The following is a 23672-nucleotide window of genomic DNA, read 5'->3' on the forward strand; positions in this document are numbered from 1 at the left end:
TCCTTAACCCACCAAAGCTAAGGACCTCAACTTCATTTAATTCAACATTCTTGAGTACTACAAGGTGCCTGCTTATGAACTAGGAATTGCAGATCAAAAGTGAAGAAAATATAGCCCTTGCCCTCAGGGAGCTAAGAGTCTACTAAAGAAGAATGAAACAGGGAAAACAAATAACTGTAGTGCGAAGAGATTTGCCCAACAGGTGACATGTGTATAGAGTGTCATTGGTTTAAAAGAGAGGGGCTTGACCCTGGTTGAAATGAGGAGGGGAGGTAATATCTGAGCTCAGTTTTGAAATACAAGAACAAGTCAGATGCAAGAGAAAACATTCCAGGGAAAGGGAACAGAATATGCAAAGATAAGGGGGCATGAAACATACCATATATTTTGGAAACCATCAGTGGATCAATAATTTCACAGTATAAATTGATTGTGTCAATTTATGAACTTTTTTTGGTGGGTGATGAGTTAGAAGTGAGGGGTTTTAAGCAGAAAAATCAAGTGATCGCATTTATGTTTTAGATATATGCTGACATTGCCGGGGGACCTGGAGAAATCATTCGCGACGATCAAAGATTAGCAGTGATGAAATACAAGGTGTGTGATATCTGGCAAGTGATGCTAGAGAGTGGATATGGGATAACAGCCGGCATTTATTGAGGATTTATATGTGCCAGGCCCTGTGCTATGTTATTTGGTATAGTAACTTCTTCCGTCTTCACACTTCTCCAAGGAGGTGGGTACTATTGTCCTCATATTGCAGATGAGGACACTTAGGTATCAGACCCAGCTAAGAAATGGCAGAACCAGGACTTGAACCCAGTCAAGCCCCACAGCCTTCCCCCTTAAGCACTGAAGGGATGACTTAATTTTATTTTCTTATTAAAATGTTAGGCTTCCTAAGTTTCTCTTTGAAGGGCATGAGGTAAGTTGTCTGGCAGTGGATTAGGAAGAGGATGAGCAGAACATCCCTGCATTTGACCAGCTTGATAATCTTGAAAGCATGATAATCTATGTCCTCATCTATGAAATGGAGATAATCATACCCACTTCATAGGATTTTTCTGTGGAGGTAAGGGACAGTGCGCATACAGTGACTATCCTAGTGCCTGAAACGTAGAAAGCAGTTCTCAAATACTAGTTTATTTTTCCTTCCTTCCCCTTGGAGAATGCTGGCACTTTTGCAACTCCTATTAAAGTTCTTTATAAAAAGAGATGAAAATTCTTAGAGCGCTAAAGATAAATGAAGTACAGCTACCTGTAACAACACAGATGAATCTTGGAGACTAATGTTGGGTGGAAAAAGCAATTCTCAGAAGACCACGTATGTGTGATTCCATTTTTATAAAGCACAAAAACAACGAAGTCTAAAGATTGTATTGTTTAGGGATATGTGCATATGTGGTAAATTATTTCTTATAAAGGAAAGGATTGCTTGATACAACTTTAAGGATGGTAATAGCTGCTGGGGGAGGGGAAGGCAGGAGATGGGATAAGGAGGGGCACGTTGTTGGTGCAATGGTAAGCACAGTGGTGTGTTGTGGGTGAGCACATGGATGTTCATTTTATTAGTGGTAGTAGTAATCTTTTGTAGGTATTAAATATTATATGCATAATATGTAAATAGATAAAGGGAAAGAGTATCCAGGGAAGCTTCAAGCCTGGCTTGATTCACAACCCAAACAAGAACCCAAGTCTTTATCTCTTGGCTCTGCTTCCTCTAGGTTAACAGCTTCCTTACTCTGGACAGAGTGGCTCTCCTGGCAGCTCCAGGCTCATGTCATTCTAGTACTCAGTCCAGGAAAAAAGAGAAAGTGTCTGCTTCCCCATCAACTCTAGTTAAAGACTCAGCACTGAATTTCATTCTCCCTGATCAGTCTGCTGGGTCATGCTCAGTGCTGGAATCAAACTCTGAGGCTAAGGTTTGCATTGATTGATTTAGTCTCCGTTACATGCTGAACCAGTGTGGCCTGGGCTAGAATCAAGCTGACTCAAGGCACATTAGTTAAGAATGAGGGAAATGCAGGCTCTCCAAAGCCAATCAGGAATTTAATATTATACCAAGGAGTGGATGTCAATGGTAAAAACAGCCAATGCTCACAGGAGCCATTTTAAATACCTTGTATTTTTAAAAAAAGAAATACCATATATTTTCATGATTACACAGCAATGCAGTTTACTATTGGCATTTTTAAAATTTTATAAAATTGCAAGGCAAAAATAAAAGCCACCAGCAATCTTAGAACTCTAAGAAAACCAGTGTTGACATTTGGACTTACTTCTTTCCAGTTTTTTCCCTATTTGTTTTGTTGCATTGGCGATTGTAGATCATAAATTCAACTCTATCTTCACCTGTCTTAACTTCACAAATACATAATTAGTGTTTTCACAGGCTATTATAATTTTTGTGACTATTTCATTCATTTCAGTTTTTATTCATTAGCCATAATTGAGCCCCTGTTTAGTTCCAGGTGCTTTGTTAAATGTTTGAAATACTGAAATGATTGTCACAGTTCTTGTCCTCAAGCTAAAGTCATAATCTACTACTGAGTAGTCATGGAGAAAAAATATGTATATGTAAACATTATCATGAGAGTGTAGTGCATGGAGTAGGGCCTCCTTAGAGCTCATTCTCTAAGGAAGTGTAGGATTTTGGCAAGATTGGGAGGCAGGTGAGAGGGAAAGGTTTAGGGTAGTGCAGGACAACAAAGAGGAGAGCATAATCAAGGACATAGAGGTGAAAGCGTGATGCTATGTCGTGAGCCAAAAATCCAAGACACAACAAAGAGGTGAAGCTGGAGATGAGGGGGTTGGAAGGCCTTGAATTCCCTTCAAGAGAAGCTGGACTTTTCAAAGGCAGGCCACAGCTTATCTAGTTTGGGAATGTGATCTGTGTTCCTACTCAGGACACTCCATTACCTGAATTGCCTTTCTTGTAGGCCCTCAGAGGCCCATCAGCATTTTACACATTCTTTAAGGCAAAAAAGTGAGCTGCCCCCTCTGTAAAACCTTCTTCACTCCTCTAAGGGGAAGCCAATTCCCTCTACCTCCGCAGGTATTGACCTCTCCCTCTTCTGCCCTCTCAGGCATTTTGAAGGTGGGTGTGTTTGACCTACACATGGGAGGTTGTTGTGTGCACACCTCTAGATTGTGCTCCCTGGACAGGAGGCATGCTGGTCTTGTTGGAAACATCTTTGTGTTTTCTGCCGTATCTGATGCATAGACTGAGTTGGTTAAACACTATGGAATTGAACTGTATACCAGTAGTTTTCAACCAAGACAGATTTTTCCCACACAAAACATTTGGCAAGGTTGGTAACATTTTTGGTTGTTATGACTGGTGAGGGAGGTGCTACTTGGTATCTAGCAGGTGGACCAGGGATGCTGCCCTACAATGCACAAGACAGCCCCCACAGCAAAAAATTATTCAGCCTGAAATATCAATAGTTCTGAGATTGAGAAACCCTAAAATATACTGAGTGAAGTATAGGGTCATTGTCCAGAGTGCTCATTTCTGGTCTTGGCTCTGCAGCTATTTCCCTAGGTGACTTTGGGCTAGTGTACTTTCTCTGAGTCTCAGGGCCATCATATGCAGGACATCTAGTATGAAGATCGTATGCTTTGGAATCAGATAAAGCTGGGCTCAAATTTTCACTCAACTGCCTACCACCTGTGAGATTCTGGGCAAGTTATTCTTTATGCCTCAGTTTCCTCTTTTGTAAACAGGGACTATGGTGTTTACTTTGGAAATAAGGAATTGAGATAATTTATATAAAGCGGGACACATAGCACTTGAACACATAGAAGATGCTCAATAATCAGCATTGTTATGACACTACTACCATTACTATTCATAGAGTAAAGGGAATGGACTCTAAGGTCTCTCCCAGTTCTACTAATCTAGGACTCCTTGATTTGTTTTCTCTTCATATAAATGCTAAGCATCTTCCCTCAGATGGAATAAGGGTGGTGGCAGGCATCAGGTGGGGTCCCAGCAAATAACATACGGCACACTCAAACTAGGAAAGTTTATTAAAGGGATTATTATAAAGGTGTGAGTAGGTTTAAGGAAACCAACAAGGGATAATGCAGGACCCTGAGCTATACCCCCTAGATCTGGAAGGTTAAGGAGAGGGAGAGTTACCAGAAGCCAAAGAAGGTAACTCTGGGGAGAGGACCCCCTTACAGGAGTGTGATGAACCTTTGCAAAGAGCCAGGGAATAAACATCAGACTTCATCTTCTTCCTCCACCTCCGTCTCTTGCTGGTGCCTCCCACTGAATGCTACAGGAAGTCAGAGGGCAAGAAGCCTGTTGATGCAGCCATAAATGTCAGTTTCCCAAGACACAGATCCTGGTAAGAAGGTGGAAAGAGCAGATCTGAAGAGGCAAAGAAAATATCAATTATGATATAATCTTAGAGTTTGTGGAATAGGAACTGTCTGGGGTTTAGACACATAGCCCGCTATCACAAACAACATGTGAGTACCGTAGCTCTTCACAAGTCAGAGATCGCTCACTTGTGACTGTCTGCCCCACCTGGAGTGCATCTCGTTCCCCAGACTCGGGGAAACACAGTTCAGTTCTGAGAAAGTTTCTATGTCTCCTTTGAGTAATATGTGCCTCAAGGAAGAAAAAGGTGCAGGGAAGTTCCATGCTGAGATATGGAAAACAATGGAGGGCTGCCTTGGGAAGTACCATGAGTTGGCGGGACCCTGGTGACTGGGTCCTAGTTCTGGCTCTACCACTTGCCAGCTTTGTGATCTCTGGGACTCACTGTATTTACCTGTAAACTGGAGTAGCAGTCACCAACCTCCTTTGTGGATTAGAAGTACTTGAAAGAATGCAGTCCAGTCTTTGGTACCTTGTGAAGCTCATGAACACCAAATTTCATTTATTTAACATTTACGTAACGAGCAGTTGCCAAGTGCCAGTCTTGTGCTGGTCTCTGGAGTAAAATCATGACTAAGTAAGGCCCAGACTTAAAGGAATCGGAGGTGAGAATAAGAGTTTCTATTTGGAGGCTTGATAGGTAGCCTTTGGTGATTGTATAAACACCTTGAAATTGAATGCGGAAGTTTGTATATAGGTAAGTATGTGCGTGCATTTTTCTAGAAAGATTTCGTTAGATTATCAAAGGTAAGAATCATGGAGGGAGAACTTTTAGAGGAGGGTTCCTAGCAGAGTGCATTTAGTACAATAGCAATAAAAACAAGCAGAAAATCATGCAGTGTTTAGTGTACGGAAAATGCAATTAGAGGGTACCTTCATCCTCACGTTTCTATGGCCCTGCCTGGAAATTTGGGCTGGAGGGTAAAAGCTGCAGGCAGGCAATATTGGCTCCATACAATTAATAACTTTACAATAATCAGAGATATCAGAAAGTTGTTTGGGAGAGACAGACACATTCAAGAAGATGCATAAAGGTTGCTAATAGGGCTTTCTATATGGGAGTAAATACCCTACAAAGTCTTTTTCAACTCTGAAGTTTCAATAAATCAGCAGGATGGAGTGTAAAGACGGTGGTGCCCACAGTAGAGAGATAAAAGGTGTGTGTTTGTATGTGTCTGTGCTTCCTCCGCCTTCTCTGTGAAGCAGCATGATTACATGATTAAGTGAGATGTTGTAACAAGCTGGGGAGTGGACCAGTGGATCACTGACCAGGTAGGTACAGGGAGATGGAAGAGATAGTGCATTTTGGAGTGTCTTGCCAAGCTCCTAAGTGTGTCCATGTAGGAAGCTGTTTCCATTAAGCAGATGTTATTAGATACTCCCAAACCAACTTGATAACCTTGACCCTGACCAGAAAGCATGGAAGCTGCTCTTCTTGGAGGTCCCCTACTTCCAAAGCCTGGGTCAATGATAAGTAATATCTTTAAAGCATTGTTACAAAAGAAATCCCAAATCACAGGTAACATTATTGATTTATTGATTTATTCATCCATCTGATAATTATGGAGCACAGAAACTATACTGAGCATTAGAGATACAGGCATGGATAAGGGGAAGGAATCAAGTTAATATTTGTTGAGTGAAAGGCACTTAATAATCATTATCAGATTTAATGACAATACGAGTCTTACAAGTTTGGATATCATATTCATCTTGCATTTATAGGAAGCAGGTTCAGCAACTTGTCCAGGTTTTGAAGCTGTTGAGTGTTGGACTTCAGATTTGAATTCAAGATGGAATCACTCCAAAGCCTGTTTTCTTCCTAACATCAAATCTCTGCCATGAAGGTGCCTACAGCATCGTCTGGGGCACACACACACATATCAAGAAACCTCTGCAGGCCCATGTGTAGTGTAGTAATGTGGGGGGGTAGTGGATGGGTTGAGTGAGTGCTAAAAAGCCAGCCAGTTCTAGGAGACTTGTTTAGGAGGTGGTATTTGAGCTGAACTTCAAAGCATGCCTAGAGACAGAAAGGCTGGAGTCCAGGGGGTGGAGAAGGAAATTCCAGGCCCAGGCAGCAGGGTATCAGATACGACATATGAAAGGCAATCTTGGTTTAAGGAAAGGTAAAGTCTGTGTGGTGCGCATGGAAATGGCTGTGCAATCTGAGCTGGTAGAGTCAGTTAGGAAGAGATTATGAAGAAATTTGACTGTTTTGGCTTGCAATATGGACTTTTATCTGAGTCCATAGGAAACCCATGAAGGGGGCCAGCATTTGTCTGACGTGGCCAATTTGTGTTGTGTTTCCTGTGTTTCCAAGTAGAATGGTGGGCACTGGAGCCCAGCGTTACTCGCATCTCTGTCCATCCTCTCTTCAGGCAGGAGCAGACCGGGTCCCTAATGGCCTATTCTTCCCACAGCACGACTCTCATTGGCCCTTTCTCCTATTCTGCATGTCTCCCTATAAATCAGGAGAAAATGCCGTGGGCCCATGCATGGCTCTCTTGTTGCCATAAATCTTGGATGTGAGTGTGGTGGATGGTGGGTTTAGGTAATTACATAATATAAAACTGTTCTTGCCTTTCTCAAGTCTAAAGAATTGTTATCTGTGTATCTCCTTCTGCAATTTATGGCCTTTCTGGATGAGGGGGAGCATTCTCACAGTCACTGCCTATAAATTATGTGCTTTTCCCATAATTCCCACTGGTGAATATTCCTGATGGTAAATGACTATTATTTCTATAGGCTGTACTCATATATCCATAATAAATATAGGCATGTTGGATGATGAGGGCCAATTTATCATGACTCCTTATTTAGAGGGCAGGGCCAATGGAAGGGGGCGGGCAGAGGAAGGCTTTGTGCTTCCCTGAATAGGTTCTTCCAATGGAATAGTGGCCTCTTCCAATGAAGCCTCAGGAACCCTTTGCTCTTGAAAACACACCATCTTACTGCAAGGTGGTTCAGCTGTAGCAGCTCAAATAATAATTGTTTGTGTGGATTTTTACTGTGCGGTTGGGTTTATTCTTGCATTTTATTCTGATTGTTTCTTGATTCTTAAACACAGAATTATTTCTTAAAATGAAGACAATGTCTTATAAGGCAATATTTCCAGCTCATGTTCGGTGCTATGTAGGTATAGTGGAAGGAGTGTAACTTTATTTTAGACAGGCAGAAGACTTTCATTTTTGTCCCTGATCAGCCCTTTACTAGCTGTGTGACCTCCAGAAAGTTACTGCATAGCTCTGAATGACCATCTCCTTATCTTTATAGTGAGGATGGCAGTAATATTTGGCTTCACATTGTTATAAGGATTAACTGTGATAATGTATGTCTGGGTGCCTTGCACAGTGCCTGATAGTGTAGAAATGCCAGGTAAATGTTTATGAATGAGTGCATGAAGGCATGGGCCATGAATGCAAGCTATCTATAGATTAATGCATAACACATTATTTTAGGGCACAGCTAAGCCCAAAGTACAATGATTCCAGCAAGATAGAACATTCTCACTCAACAAGAGTGAACAGGCCATTCAAGATAGGTATATTGCTCTGTTCTATATCACCCAGGGCCATTATTCCTTCTACCTTGTGGCTCAGCCATTCCTCAGGGCAATAGTCTCTTCTGAATGGTCAAAGTCGTTTCATCACTACCACATCCAGGTTCCAACCCACAGGAAAAAGGAAAGAGGAAGTGGAAGGCACAAATAGCTTTTTTAAAAGAATGGGATCTGGAAGATGCACACATCCTATTTCCACTTCTGGAACTCCATCTCATGACCATACTGAGCTTCAATGTAGCTGGGCAGTGTTGTCCTCTGTTCGGTGGCCATATGCACAGATGAAACTTGGGAGATTGTATTAGTAAACACAAGAAGAGAAAAAGGGATATGGAGGTGATTAACTTTCTCTGTCTCATTTGGAGGTCAGCTTTAACCTAAAGACAGAGTGCTACCTTGTACAGTTAGTTGAAGTTTCAAATGCATTTGTCTTATCCCCCACTAGATGAAAAGCTTCTTGAAGGGGTTTGGATCTTACTTACTCCTCTTTGGGTATCCTCCTGAGCTTTGCACAAGATCTGGCCCATTGCAGCTGCACAGTGTTTGTTGACTGACCAACTAATTGATTACAATGTGCCCTGAGGTGGATGCTAAGTCAGCCCACAGGCCTGGCTTATCAGGAATGATGCAACAGACATTTCCTGCTTCTCAGTGGCCATTCTTTTCTGGCTTCTTGAGCAGTTGGTGTCATGGAGTGGGCCCTGCAGTTACCATCTGATGTACTTCCTGACTGCCCTTTTGTCTTTGGGAAAGGAGGGCACTAGGGCCCTGGCTGCAGACATGTCTCTTGGCCAGCAGGTTCAGCGGCCATGGGACCCGCACATAATGTTGCCCACAGGCAGAGATTGACTCCTGTTCAGATGGCCCCACAGTGAGGGCTAGCTGACTGGGTCCAGAGAACATTCTGGGCCTCTAGTTGTGAGTTGAGGTAAGCAGAATTAATCAATTCCTCCTGTCCCAGAAATCCCTTTGCACGTGATACTGTAGATTTAGAGTTAGAGATGTTTGGGCTCCATTTCTCACTGTTTGTGTAACTCTGGGCAGGGCACAGGACCTTTCTGACCTTCAGCCTTTTCTTTTGCAGTAGAGATAAAAGCACTTTGCACGCCTACCTCCCCCAGTAGTTTTAAGATGAGAAGTACTCCATTATTGAACATGTCACATTGCTGCTGAGGTATCTGTTCTCAAACCTGTCTTCTCTGTTGCCTTGGGAGCTTCTTGAGGGCAGGGGAAATTTCTTAGGACATCGGGAGGCATTTGATGAATGCTCAGTGCAGGGTTTTAAATGCACGTGAAATATAGTTGCAATCAAGACTGATTCCAGATGGTATATATCAGTAGGACCACACTGGTACTTACGACACAGTGTGAGCCTTCCATTCTCAAGGCTGATGATTTATTCAAGGGCTCCTATTTTCTTTGAAATAACCTGCTTATAGGGCTTTGCATTTCACTATGTAGTTGCCTTTGTGATCCTCCAAAATGTGCCCATTTTCTAGATAAGAAAATCAACTCAGGAAAGAGGAAGTGGAAGGCACAACTCAGGATGACCAAGTAACTGTTCCAAGGTCACACTTCAGGAAATATATGAAGCCTGAGATTAAAAGCAGGTCTTTCAACAAGTGAGCCCATCCTTTTCTTTTTATATCTTTCTTCAATGCTATGTTCTATCTACTGTAAAAATTGAGATCTGTTTTAAGTTTCCTGCTCCCACCTGCCAAGTCAAACAGAGTCAGTCCCCAGCATTTCCAGCAGCCATGGACAGCCTGACCAGCACCTGCCTAGGGGAGTTTTTTACACATTTTTTTTTCTGGTGGTGATCCTGTGACCCCTTATTGCCCTTGGTAATGTTACTTAACCACTTTGTGACTTGCTTTCCTCATCTGTAAAATGGGAATATTGACTACCTTCCCAGTCTTAATGAAGGTATTCCAGCATTTAGTTGGTATTGAATAAATGTTTATTCTCTTTTTCTTCTTCTCCTAACATTGACCTATAGATACTCACTACCCTGGCAGTAACACTAATTCATTTGCTAATCATCTCCAATGAAGACAGACACCAGTAAACAATCACCATAATGATACTGGACATCTCTTAAGCACCAGTTCATGAACTGTGGTGAATATTTTAGTCATTATCTTGATTAATCCTCACAAGAGCTCCATGATACATTTATTGAGATCATTATGCCCATTTTACAGATGCAGAAAGTGAGTCTTAGCGAGATAACACAATTTACCCAGATGTAACACAGCTAGGATGTGATAGAGTCAGAAGTCAACTGCAGGTCCCTTTGACTCCAGAAGAGATGCTCCTGGCCCTGCCTCCCAAGCAAGACTAGCTGTGCTGTGCCAAGTGTCGAGCTGCCTCACTAATTAGCCTCTGTGTCAGACATTAGTCAGCACAGGGCCTGAAGCTGGCAGCAGGAGATGTATATCTCAATGAGGCCTCGAGTTAACTTCCAGAGAAGGAACGGAGGTTGAGTCTCAGAAGTTACTAAGTGACTGAAATTGAAACAGCCAGAAATGACTTGCCTTAGGGGAGACAGACTCGTTGCTTCCTGGGTCACAGGAATTTTGTTTCCTCTCTCTGGCAAAGTGCTGAGCCAGCAAAAGTCATACCCCTGCCGTACAGTTTGCTCAGGTGAAAACTTTAAAGAGGCTTGGCAAATTTGAGCCAAATGCAGAGAAAAGGATCCGTGACATGATGTCTTCTGTCTCTGGGTGACCATGCAGCACTGAGGCAGTGTGGCGCCGTGTCCCCTCTGAGCGTGGGTCACAGAGTTAGACCAACATCGGTTCAGATCCTGGCCCCTGTTCATGCACTGGTGTCAGGCAAGTCAGATTCTTCATCTATGGAGAATGGCATGGATACTGACTCAGCAGAGTTGTAGAGAAGATTAAATTAGATCAGTAAAGTGCTAGGTGCTTAGCACATAGTAACCACTCAGTCTATGCTAGTTACTGGGGTTTTATGCATGTAAAGAGCTTAGAAGCATCCCTGGAACAGAAGCATATTATATCAGCTATACTTATTATTATCTCAGTGTTTTGACAATGTCAGATTGCAGCTTCTCTTGCTCTTAACCCTCCAGTTCAATACACATCCAAAAATAATACAACTAGAAATATAACTCCCTGAAATATTTTGTGGCTCATAGATGTTTCATTTAAATTATTTTCAGATAACTTTAAGTCTTTTAAAAATCCATTTTCACACAATGAGATAATACAATACACCACAAAAATGGCTAAAATTAAAAAGACTGATAACCCCAATTGTTGACAAGGGCGTGGAGCTCCTACTGCTCCCATACATCATTGGTGGGAGTGCAAAATGGTATATTTACATTGGAAAAGGGCTTGTTAGTTTCTTATAAAATTGAACACACACCTAACCTATGACTCAGCAGATCTGCAACTCTATCATAGAGAAGGAAAACACATACCTATGAAAGACTTTTATCAGAATACTCATAGCAGACTTATTCAGTCTAGCCCCAAACTGGAAATAGCCAGGTGTCCATGAATAAGAAATAGACAATCAAACAGTGGTATATTTATACAAATGAATACTGATCAGCAATAAAAAGGAACAACTTATTGATACACACAATATCATGGGTGAATCTCAAAAACATGCTGAGTAAAAGAAGCCTTACACAAAAAAGTACATACTGTTTGATCCCATTTATATGAAGTTCTAGAATAGGAAAAACCTATCATGGGGAAAAAAAAAGGAAAAGTGGCTGTCTCTGGAGTCTGAATGGGAATGGACTTCTGGGGGGGCAATGGCAATGTTTCAAATCTCAGTAAGAGCTTTGCTTAGGCAAGCATATGCATTTGTCACAACTTAGCGTGAAAGTTCACATAAGATTCATGCCTTCCACTGTATCTAACCTCTACCTCCAAAGAAAACAAATAACAAATGTTAAACAAAAGAAACAAATGTTGAACTCTAGATAATGATATTCATGCTAGTGTTTAGGGAGAAAATGCACAGATGTCTTCAATTTAATTTAAAATGCATGAAAAAATAAGATGAACTGATGAATGGCAACAGAAATGGATAGATGGTTAGATATGTGATAAAATAAGTAGAGTACAATGTTAAGCAGTGGGTATATGGGTGTTCATTTTAGAATTTTCTGTATGTTTGAAAGTTTGCACCATGTTGGGGAAAAAGCAAAAAAAAAAAGTTCTTTAACAGTTACTAGTCTTCCCAATGAAGAGATAATTCTAATGACCATTTTGGAAGCCCAAATCAAATGTATCATAGGAATGTAACTTCAAGTTTGTTGTTAAGTTTTAAGTTGGTAAGCCCTGACTTACAGGCCACTGAGGATCAGAATGAAATGTGATTTACTGAAGGAATTGAATTGACAGTTTATGGTCTGCGCCTTCATTGCCACTAGAGAATTTTTTAAAAGACTTTATTCTTTAGAGCAGTTTTAGGTTCAGAGCAAAACTGAACAGAAGGTATAGAGATTTCCTATCTATCCCCGGCCCCATACTTGCGTAGCCCGCCCCATTATCAATATCCCCCACCAGAGTGGTGCACTTATTTTTTTTTAAGATTTTATTTATTTATTTGTCAGAGAGAGAGAGCACACAAGCAGGGGGAGCTGCAGGCAGAGGGAGAAGCAGGCTCCCTGCTGAGCAAGGAGCCCGATGTGGGACTTGATTCCAGGACCCTGGGATCATGACCTGAGCTGAAGGCAGCTGCTTAACCAATGAGCCACCCAAGCATCCAGAGTGGTGCACTTATTATACTGATAAACCTACAATGACCCATCATTATCACCCCGAGTCGGTAGTGTACATTAGGGTTCACTCTCAGTCTTGTACATTCTGTGGCTTTGGGTAAATGTATAATGACATATATCCACCATTATGGTATCATACAGAATAGTTTCACCACAGTAGAGAATTTTTTCTACTGGTTTGCTCCTGTTGAATGAGGAAGTGACTCTGGTCTCCATGTACGGTTCCTTTGAACCTTATGATTACGATTCACTTACCCATAGGTAGAGCCAACGAGGGAGACTGAGGCCAGGCGTCTCACCCCATAGGGTAGCTGTCCTCTATCCCCAGACCTCAGACTCCTCAGGAGAGATTACTGTGGAGCTGTGGAAAAGTACCTTCTTTATGCAAATGAAGAGAGTCAGCCAAGTTCTTTGTGTACAGGAAGGGAACTGCCCTGGGCATAGTACTTAGCTGAGCTTCATTTAACCATCCCACTGTGGTCATCATCATCCACATTTCACAGATGAGAAGACTGAAGATCAGAGAGGTTCATTCATTTCTCTGTAGTCGCATAACTAAAGAATGGCAGAAGTGGGGACTTGAATTCAACCTGTCTTGTTTCCAAGTTTGTGACCTCCTACCACTTAAAGTTGCTGGAAAGAGAGCTGTCTTCTGGGGGACTTAGGATTCAGAATGCATTTTCCCCGAGAAACTAAATTATCAAAGGCAATTGGGTACAGTAGAAATTGTATCTTTTATACCTGTACTTTTTTACAATTTGGGGCTAACTAGTATTCTCTCAGCTTGCCTGGGAACCTAACTCCTACACCTGGCATTATTTGAGGAGAGTTGATGTCCCAAGATCTCAGCCCGTGACTTGCAAACTTTTGAGACAAGCTTTCTCTGAGCTAGAAACCATCGGTATTAGTTACACCTGATGTTTATATATGGCTTTGCTATTTACAAATTGCTTTCATATCTGTTTTCTTGTGGGGGCCCCATGGCCATTCTGCAACACAGAAAACAAGGATAGGATCATTATCTCCATGTGTTGAGTGCCAGGGAGGTCAGGAGAGAGGTCCAGAAGTTTGCCACATAGCCAGGCAAGGGACAGAGCCAATTTGAGAATCCAACCCCCAGGACACCTAGTTCAGTAGGGCTCTTACGTCACCCGCTTTTTATTCTGTTTTGGCTGCTGGCCTGCCGGCCCAGGCTAATTTACATGTGAAATCTTACAAGTTCTTGGTAGGTGACCAGTATATAATGGGTAGCTAATGAGATAAAGTACAATTTCACTTTTGTTACCAAGGAAGGGGAACTCTCGAGGGGATCATAATAATTGTGCCTTTCTCAGTGGAACTCGGAGAGTTTTATGGGCACGGAGAAACAATCCATCCTCACAATGGACCAGTGTGCCTGGGAACTCCCATTGTCTTCGCCATTCTGTGGAGGAGGAAAGAACATTAAGAGATTTGGCCCAGGGTCACTAACACCCAGGCGGTCAATCATACCGTCTTGGTGACAGAGCAAGGAGTGGGACTGTGACTCCCGTGTAACCATCCATGAGAATATGCTCCAGCCATCACATTGTGTAATGTATTTTTAAATACCCCAAAGAGCTCTTGTCAAGGAGCAGAAATGGACGTTTCGTACAACAGCCTTGAGACTCATCAGCAAGCCCCATGTCCAAGGTCAAAAGGAAATCAGGATAGGCCCTAGAGAAACCCCGGACCTCTTTATAATCATCAGCCTATGAGCATTTGTATTTTTTTATCTGTGAAGGATCACACCTTTGCTTAAGACATCTAATCAAGCCTGCCTGTGTCCTTGGGTGAGTCACTTTACATCTTTGGGCCTCAGTTTACTCCTTTGGAAAATGACAGTTGGAGCAGATGACATATATTCTTTAGAACCATGAAAAAAGGAGATCCTTACCTGGAGAACTTGAGAGCATTTTTCTAGTCTGAATCTCTCTGAGAGCAAGCACTGTGTTCTGTTCTCTGTGGCCCCAGTGTCTAGCCCAGTTCCTGACACATAAATGTGGCTTGATGAATGTTGAGTGAGTGAATAAAAATGGCACAGCCCCTTTGCTTAGGATGAGCAATGTTATCATAAATTCTGTACATCACTTGCATGTATTTCAAGTGTGACCCATTTCATGCTGGAAATGCTGGTTGTTAATCATCCTAGAGGCCTGTCAGAATATAATCACTGGCTCTAAGAGGTTCTCATGACACAGAAGGCCAAGACTTTCTGTTACTGCAGAGGTCTGAATAAGAGCTGGTGGGCAAACCTAGAGAGTGAGAGAGGGACTCAACTCAGGCATGCTTTTCTAATTGTGACAGGTGCTTAAGGGTTAATTTTTAGAGCCGGGAGTAAAGGATCTTGATGAAAGGCCATATCACCACTAGACACTAGAATAGACACTAGAGCCTCCTTCCACATCCCTGGATTCTGTGTTTATCAGCCCACTTTTCATATGGGAGGTGCATAGATATTTGTCTTAGAGGATATAGCTTTGAATCCCTTCCTGAAACTTATTAATTATGTGACCTTAAGTATATCTAACACTAGTACTGTTAATAATAACATTAAGAAAACTTATGATGATGAGAATATGAAAACTGGCACTTATTAAGAGGCCGTACATGTCAGCTGCTTCGTGGACTTTTGTTCTCTTTACATTACCTCCTTTAATTTGTTTGAAGAAGAACCAATAATCACTATCCATCAGATAAGTAAACTGAGGCTCGGAGAATTTAGGTGAGTCACCCCGCATCCTCCACTGAGAAGGTGGCAGATCCAGCAACTCACTCTCCTGACTCCAAAGTGGGAGTTCTCTATCAGTAAAACTCTGTCCTTCAGTGTATTAAGACTGTAAAATTGACATTGTAATATTTGATCATTCTTACGGGGTAGTTATGAAAGTCAAACAAGTTTCAAATTGTTTTCTCTTCCATCAGACAGTCAGTCCATGAGGTTCATGGTTCATCTGGGTATCCTTCAAAGTGGTGGATTCATCAGCAGTGCTCTGTTACTGCTGAATAAATATACAAATTGATGGAGAGAATAATAAAACTGCCTTATAAAGAGCAAGGTGGTAGGCAAAGGTTATTTATTTATTTTTTGGTATTTCAAATTTGTTGTACGCAACTTCTCAGATCTTTTATTATGCTTGTGGGCATCATATATTTCCACAAGGGTATAATCATGATGTACATTTCTCAACTTGCTTGTCCATGGACACTTTTTTCATGGAACAAATATGAACATTTCATAGGATGGTGGTTCCTTGGGGAAAAGCTGCTACAGACATCAGGCTCTCAGGCTGTGCACTCTATCCAGCTTCTGTTTTCTCTCCTTATTTTAGTTCCTTTCTCTCCCTTATGCAGTGATTTCCAGACTTCCTCCTTCCTTTTTTCCTACCTCTCTCCTTCCTTCTATCTTTCTTTCTCTCCTTCCCCATCTACCTAACGGCAGACCTATGCTATGTGCTACAAAGATGACTGGCCTGGGGCCCACGATTTTGAGGAGCTCAGCATCAATGAGGAAGACAGACATGTAAGCTTTATGTGATGTTATTGTTTGGGGTGTTATAACAGAGGAAAGTGTGGGATACAGTGAAGATGTAAAGGAGCCAAACAGAAGGAGTCAAGAGGAGGTCATTTTTAAGCTCAGTCTTGAGAAATGAATAAAGAGTGGTGACAGAAAATGAGAGGGAGTTAATTTCCATCAATGGCAACAAAAAGTACAAAGCCCTGGGTCACAGAACAGCCTGGAATATCTGGAGAGCTGCACATTTGACTGGAGTACAGCCTTCAGGGTATAATGGAGTAGTGGAGGGACAATGCTGTGAGAAGCAGGACATGGGCTTCATGTCTGCATGTTTGAAGCCATGATTAAGTTCTTTCTCCATGTATCATAAATCAAAAACTTTTCTAACTGCCTTTGGTCAGTGTGAGGAAATTAGTGTCACTCACTGACCTTGTCGTGACTGTGAATCTGCCTAGTCCAGACTTCTCCAACATGTATTCTGCTGAATTCTCATATTGTGAGATGAACTACATACATGTACCCAGACGTGCATGCAAACACACAGGTACACACAAATTCTGAGGAAAAATAAATGTGGAAAATAAGCGCATTGGTGCATTAAAAATTGAAGTGTTGTTGTTGTTTGTTTGTTTTTAACCTTGGAGCTCTTTATTTGTTGAGGAACATATATTAGCATCCCATAGAACACGCTTTAGGAAAATCTTTCTGACACTTTGAAATACTGAAAATGACATTGCTATTTCAACTTCAGAAATTGCCAGGAGCCTAGAGATACTGGGCTGGAAGCCACTGCTATGGCCTTAAAGAAGTGACAAGAACTGCTTAATGTCATAGGGCATGACTGATGGAGAACCAGTGTTCAGGTCTCCTTATTCCGGTCCAGGTCTTATTTTATTACACTAGTAAACAGTCCAACTAAACTCAACAGGCACTTATTGGGGACTCCATGTTCCTGTCACTGTGCCATCTGCTGAGGATGATGTCAAAGTTTGCTCTCTAATAGGAGAGATGAGGCTGCACCAACAGATGGACAAATAGTGTCCGGCGGGGAATGTTGTCATGTCGAAGAGCAAGGCAAGACGAGGGAATAAAGAGTCAGAGAGGTGCTATTTTGTAAAAGTGGGGAAGGAAGGGCTAAGGTGACATTTAAGGATGTGAGAGGGAGCCGTATAGATCTGTGAGGGCAGTACCTTCCAGGCTGAAGGCAAAGCTGGTGCACAGGTGGGAGAGTCTGAGGAACATGACAGGGCCATATGGATGGAACAGAATGAGCAGGGGAAGTGAAGTTAGGACATGGGCCTTGAGGAGTGACTGGGGCCAAGTGAGTCCTTTGGGGCTATGGTAGGGACATTTATGCTATTTGAGGGTTTTTAGTAGACAATGGACCTGATCTGACTTAGGTTTTTAAAAAGCTCAGTAGTGCTTCTTTCTCTGTGGGGAGGAGACCAAGAGACCAGTAGGGAGGGTAGTACTGAGGTCTGAGTGAGAGTTGACAGTGGGTCAGCCCAGGGAGGGAGCAGCACAATGGCAAGAAGCAATCTGATTCTGGATTGATATGAAAAGTACAGGGGATAGGAGTTGTTGATAATCCGATGGAAGAGAGAAAAGACAGCACAGTTCTGAGGATTGGCCTGGTGGCATGGAGGGGCCGTCTTTTGAGATGAGGAAAGTGATGTGCTTCCGACCCTTTGGAACTTAATGTCTAGGAAGAAAGTCAGCATTTTTAGGGTCCTTGTATTTCTGTTGCTATAAAAGGAACACATATCTTGGTAAAAACAATTAAAACAGTACAAAATGCATGCAGTAAGATGCCAGTTCCCTGATTTCCTTCCCAAGATGCGATTTTTCCAGATACAGTCTAAGAGTCCATGTGTGTATGTGTGTGTGAATATATTACATTCACTTTTCTTTATCATTGCAGTGGTTCAGTCCATACACATTGTACTGCAGTTTACTTTTCCCGCTAAACAATCTATCTTAAAGATTAATCCGTACCAGTATACATATAGAAAGTCTTCATTCTCCTAATAATACAACAGTGTATTCCATTGTATTGCTATATTGTGATATATTTAATTAATTCCCTACTGAAGGACATTAAGATTGTTTCTAGTGTTTTTAATTTACTAATGATACAGATGAATAATATCTGTGCATTATACAGATGTGGACTTAGATCTGTAGAATAAATTCCTAGAAGTAGATTTTGTGGCTCAAAAGGAATGTGTATATTTAAATGTTGTGCCAATTCATTGTCCAACAACAATGTATGATGATACCTGTCAAGATGAAAAACCTTTATTATAACAGTGAAACCAATGACAACTTACCTGTGTGTTGCTTTATATTTGCCAGAGAGCCTTGCTATCATTTATTTGTTTAGTCACCAAAATGACTCTAGAAAGTAGATATCTTGCATTCTAATTTTTATGTGAGGATAGGGAGACTTGAAGAGATTGATCATTTGCCCAGCTAACGAATGGTAAAGCTGAGATTTGAACCCAGATTTCTCAGATGTCAAAGCCCAGATAGACTCTAGTTTAGCCTTGTCAGAAAAGGCTCTCCCAAGCCTTACGGACTGAACGCCCTGTCCCTAAAAATAACCAGACATGAGCTGGATAAGACCTTGGCAGAAATGCTATTGAGAGCATTGTAGCCACAGCATGAGGGTCGGACTAAATGACCTTCAGGACCTTTTCTGCCCTACCAGTTCCACGGTCCAAGCTAACTCACTTCTCAGCCTTAATAGCTGCGTCGATAAAATGAAAATAATATTGCCTGTTTCTAACTACGTAGGAATGTCATAAAGGGGATAGTACACCTGAAGCACTTACTAAGAACAAGCTCTATAAATCCACGTTAGACTGGTGGTGGGGAGGGGGTGTGCTTCAGTGTGGAGCTGTCCAGGCTGCTGGGCCTCCCCAGGCCTTCATCAGGAAGACGTTCCCTCAAATGGATCTGCGTTCGATAAAGATACAAGTATGAACACGTGTTCACACGGAACTACAACTTCTAACTCACTACTCACTTCCAACTTCCAACTCACTTTCCAAAGCACAGTATGTATGTAGGGATTCACAGACTTTTTAAATTTTTATTTTTAATAAGAACCCCCAATCTGACACCTAGCTCAGTTTCTAAACTCACTCTAAGCTTCATACTTTTATCCATTGACTCCTGTAAATTTCAAAACCATCTCACAAGTGAAGCATTACTTATTACCTCGTTTTTCTGAGAAGGTAGACCCCAAAGCTCAGAAGAGGTGATGTTTCTCTGTCAAGGTCACACAGCAAATAGGGGGCAGAGTGGGGATTCAAACCTAGGTTGTCTGATGTGGAGTTTGTGTGCTTTTATCTTCCAAAGCTTAGCTCAAGCTTTGCTCGCCCTGGTCTCTGGGAAGACATCCCCGACTGCCGCTCACCCCACACTGCGTGCTTTGCTAGCACCTGTGTTTACCTGTCCCATGAGGCCATATATGTATATATACAAATGTGCATTTCTATAAGCTCCATGGAGTGTGGAGCTCTTTGAGGGCAGTGATGGTGGCTTCTTCATTTCAACATCCCCAGCCCTTAACATGGGGCTTCAGCCATAGTGCTGGAATGGGAAAGGAACCACCAGTTTGGGTGCCTATGTGTGTCAGGAAGCATAGCACACAGTGAATGGAACGACTCAGGATTCAAAATGAGGTCTGTCTTACCCCAAAGCCTGGGCTCTTACAAATATACCGTCACCCCCTCACCCACCTTTGTGTCATTAGCATGAAGTCTGAAATCCGTTTTTTTATGTAAATAGAGTTTACTGGAATATAGCCACACCCATTTGTTCACACATTGTTTATTGAAGGTGCTTTAAAAAAAAGCTTCATTGAGATATAATTCACATAACCTACAATTCACCCATTTAAAGTGTAAACCCAGTTAAAAAAAATCATATCCCATTCTTACAGGATAGTAGGAAACTGTCTCCTTATTGGTGTCTTGAAAGTGGAGCAGTGTCCATGTGCTGAACAAGGGGAGAAGGTGGAGGAAGGAGAACCGCTGGGCAATTGGAGTCGGCCCCTGATTTCAGTTTTAACCTAAAGACTTTAAGCAGATGAGTTCCCAGAAGTACATGGATAGCTGATTTCAGAGCACCCAAGGCCTCCCCTCTTTAAAAGAAAATATACCAAACAACCCACCTATCAAGGTACATGCCTCTTTAATGTCCAGCTAGAAACAGGGTAATGGAATGCTAATGGCCATAGTAAAGGTAAAAAGAAGTTATTAGTAAAATGTGCTGTGTGAGTTCAAAGGTAGATGTGATCACAGAAATTTTCAAAGCTCTTTGTGTCCGTTTCTCATTTAACTTCTGTTCTGACAGTATGGGGCAGGATTATTCCCCCCAGTTTACAGGAGAGGAGCCTGGACGAATCTTTCTCTTTCAAGATTGAATAGACTCCAAGCCTCTGTTCCTAAAGCCTTCAGTCAAACCTCAGGGCTCTCTGGGCTCCCATGGAGACAACTCCATCCAAGACTGCCCTACGCTGCAGAGAAGGGAGGATGGCCTGGAAACTAAGATCTGGCCTTGGGCCTGGGGACTGACACATCACGCTTGTCCATGAGGAGTGGAACATGAGAGAGAACGGGGGAGTAGGACAGACACATTTAGAGAAGAGTGTTCAGACTGGCCCCGCTGGTGGGGACCATCCCTCCTAGGGATGACTGGGGAGCAGGTACACACATGTGGGCTGTGGAGTCACCCTGCTGGCTTCCAAAGCTGGCTCTCCCGCTTATTAGCTGTATAACCTTATGCAAGTTCCTTGACCCATGCCTCAGTTTCCTATCTCACTATTATTTTTTCCCAGGGTTATTCCGAGAACTAAATGAACTACTTTTTCAAAGCCTGAAGAATATTGCCTCGTATGTAGTGAGCTCTCAGGGCATGTTGACTGTTAGGATTACACAATCAGAAATATTGGCTGGAGCTAGAATATGAAAGGACTTGGATGCCAGGCTGTAAAGCTCATCTTTGATTCTATAGCTCTCGGTGTTTTGAACCCGCTGAAATCTGGGCTTTGGGAAGGTTGACCTATGTTACGATGGATTAAAGTCACAGGAGGACTGGAGCCAAGAGATGGTGCTGGGGCTGCTGCCGAGATGGTAATTCTGTTGTCTGGGAGGGAGGAGGACCGGCCTCCGCTGACGACAGGGAGGCTTTGTCAGAGCCCATCAAACCACCTGCTCTGAGGGGCTGGTTTGGCTGTTATGGCCCAGATTCCACTGTCGGGGAGCACTTTTGCCTATTACGTTATAGGAAATAGGGATCGTTTTCTTTCACCTGCCTGGGAGAGTGACTGTCTTGATGGAGCACCGAGGAAGAAGGCCTGGCGTCTCCACATAGAGCTGCCAGCTCAGGATCTGGCCGCAGGGCGGAAGCACCATCCCCAACCCACAGCCCAGCTGAGCCGGGCTCTATTTTAAGCATGTCAAAGGGCTCACCTAAAATTCTCCTCCTGGGAGACAGCCTAACAGCACGCCATTATGCCGTTTCTGGGTAATGGTAGGCTCCAGGCTCGGCTACGCAGAGGTCTCGCCCAAGATTAACCCCTGCCACACGTGCCATCTTCCCTCTTGCTCCCATGACAATAATTGTGCAGCCTGTGGGGAGTTGGACTCCGGGGGCTCCGAGCTCATTGGCCACTTGGCTCCCTTTCGGATCCGAGTCACGCACACACCCAAGCCTTTCATATACTGCATGTGGGCTTTCTCCGAGTCTGCCTCTCCATCCTGAGCGAGGCTTTGGCTAAATGTGGTGCCCAATAACTTCAAGGGATCAAGTGCTTTCAAGAAATTTTTCTCCTAAGAAGATGAGCTGGGGGGAATTGAAAGCAAGGCTGCCAGCTTTGATGTCTTAAGTATGAAATTTCAATGGCTTACCAGCCGCCAAGCTCTGGTTTTAGTGTAGACGGGGTAAGATTTAAGGAATTGATCACATCACCTGCCCTATGGGAGACAAGTAATGATGGTGGAACAGCCCAAGGCACCCAGAGGGGAAGAGAGGGGGATTCTGACCTGGCATTTTCTGTTGGCCTAGGTGATCTGCTGAATCTCTCTCTTTTTTTTTTTTTCTTTTTAGAGATAATTTGGTTTGGTATTTTTCCACTGTAAAATACAGGCTTATTATCAGAAATTCAGAAAATACTGAAAATCAGAAAAAAAAAGACTTTTTCTGCAACATTTTGCAACATTCTTTCCCCAAAGAAAAACATGTTGGTGTATTTCCTTCTAGTTCTTTGTCCAAGATTAAAAAAGGCTGTTATATTAGTTCTTTGTTTTTACCTTCCTACATGTCTGCCTGTTTATCTAATTTAATTATATCATTGTCCTTGTTTGTTGTTTTTTAAATTTATTTAGTTGGTTTTACTTTTGTTTTGCCCAATCAACAAGATAAAATACATTTTGAAGTTAGTGTAAAATCTCTGCTATCTGCATAAATGCTTGTTGGACCAGCGATTGCCAGGAGTCAGGGTGCATGAGAATCACCTGAAGAGCTTATGAAAATGTGAGAGTGGTGCCTGGGAATCTGAATTTTGATCATAATTTCAGATGATTTGCAGGCATGTGGCTCACAGGCCACACTTTGAAAAGCATTTACTACACTTTTTTAAAAGATACTATTTTTAAGTAATCTCTGCACCCAATGTGGGGCTCAAACACAACCCCACGATCCAGAGTCGTGGGCTCTTCCAATGGAGCCAGCCAGGCGCCCTGTAAAACATTTACATCAAGCTAAATGCCACGGTTCTGTTGACTCACTGAGTGGATTTTTCATATACTTACCTATTTTTATCATAGTGAATATCTAGGTTGTTTACAGTTTTCATTAAGCATAAACAACACCACAATGAATATCTTTGGTCATTCATTTATTCATTCATTTAATAGACATTTTTTAAGCACCGTACAAGGTAAGACTTTTTCCAGGTGCTGGAAAGACCAGTGACCAAACAGACCCATTTTCTGCTCTTAATTGAGCTTTTACGTAATGGAGAGAAGGACAAACAGAATCACAAAATTAGATTATTGTAAATTGTGATGAATGCTACAAAGGAAGGATTCAGGCTGCTATGGGCAGATGAGTCATTTAGATTTAGAGGCCAGAAAAGCCTCTATGAGAAGGTGACAGATCAGTGAAGCTTGAAGGAAGAATAGGAGTTAGCTGACATCATTTTTAAGATTTGCAGTAGAATTATTGGATTAAAGGGTACTGACTTTTCACACAACCTTCTTAATCCCCCGCTCAGGTTTCAGTGTCCATGTTCACATATGCAGGCTGTCTATTGGGCAGGGTCCAGTCAGGAGAAGACAAGCCATATTTGGTATTTCACGCAGAGGGGGTCTGATACAGAGGGTTGGTTATGAAATAGTTCAAAAGGTTG

General features: G+C 42.3%; 1 protein-coding gene across 7 annotated transcripts in view; it reads left to right on the forward strand.

The window, feature by feature from the left end:
* DAB1 (DAB adaptor protein 1) overlaps positions 1-23672 on the forward strand; it is a 1119086-nt gene that overhangs the window by 268045 nt on the left and 827369 nt on the right. For 2 of the 7 annotated variants that reach the window (XM_032427959.1, XM_032427978.1), the window contains exon 2: positions 523-597. The exons of the other annotated variants lie outside the window; for them this stretch is intronic. The gene's annotated coding sequence lies outside the window, so the exon portion shown is untranslated. The remainder of the gene's footprint in view (positions 1-522; positions 598-23672) is intronic. 7 annotated transcript variants of the gene reach the window in all.

This window comes from Phoca vitulina, unplaced genomic scaffold (assembly GCF_004348235.1).
Source record: "Phoca vitulina isolate PV1807 unplaced genomic scaffold, GSC_HSeal_1.0 scaffold2, whole genome shotgun sequence".
NCBI classification, from domain to species: Eukaryota; Metazoa; Chordata; class Mammalia; order Carnivora; family Phocidae; genus Phoca; species Phoca vitulina.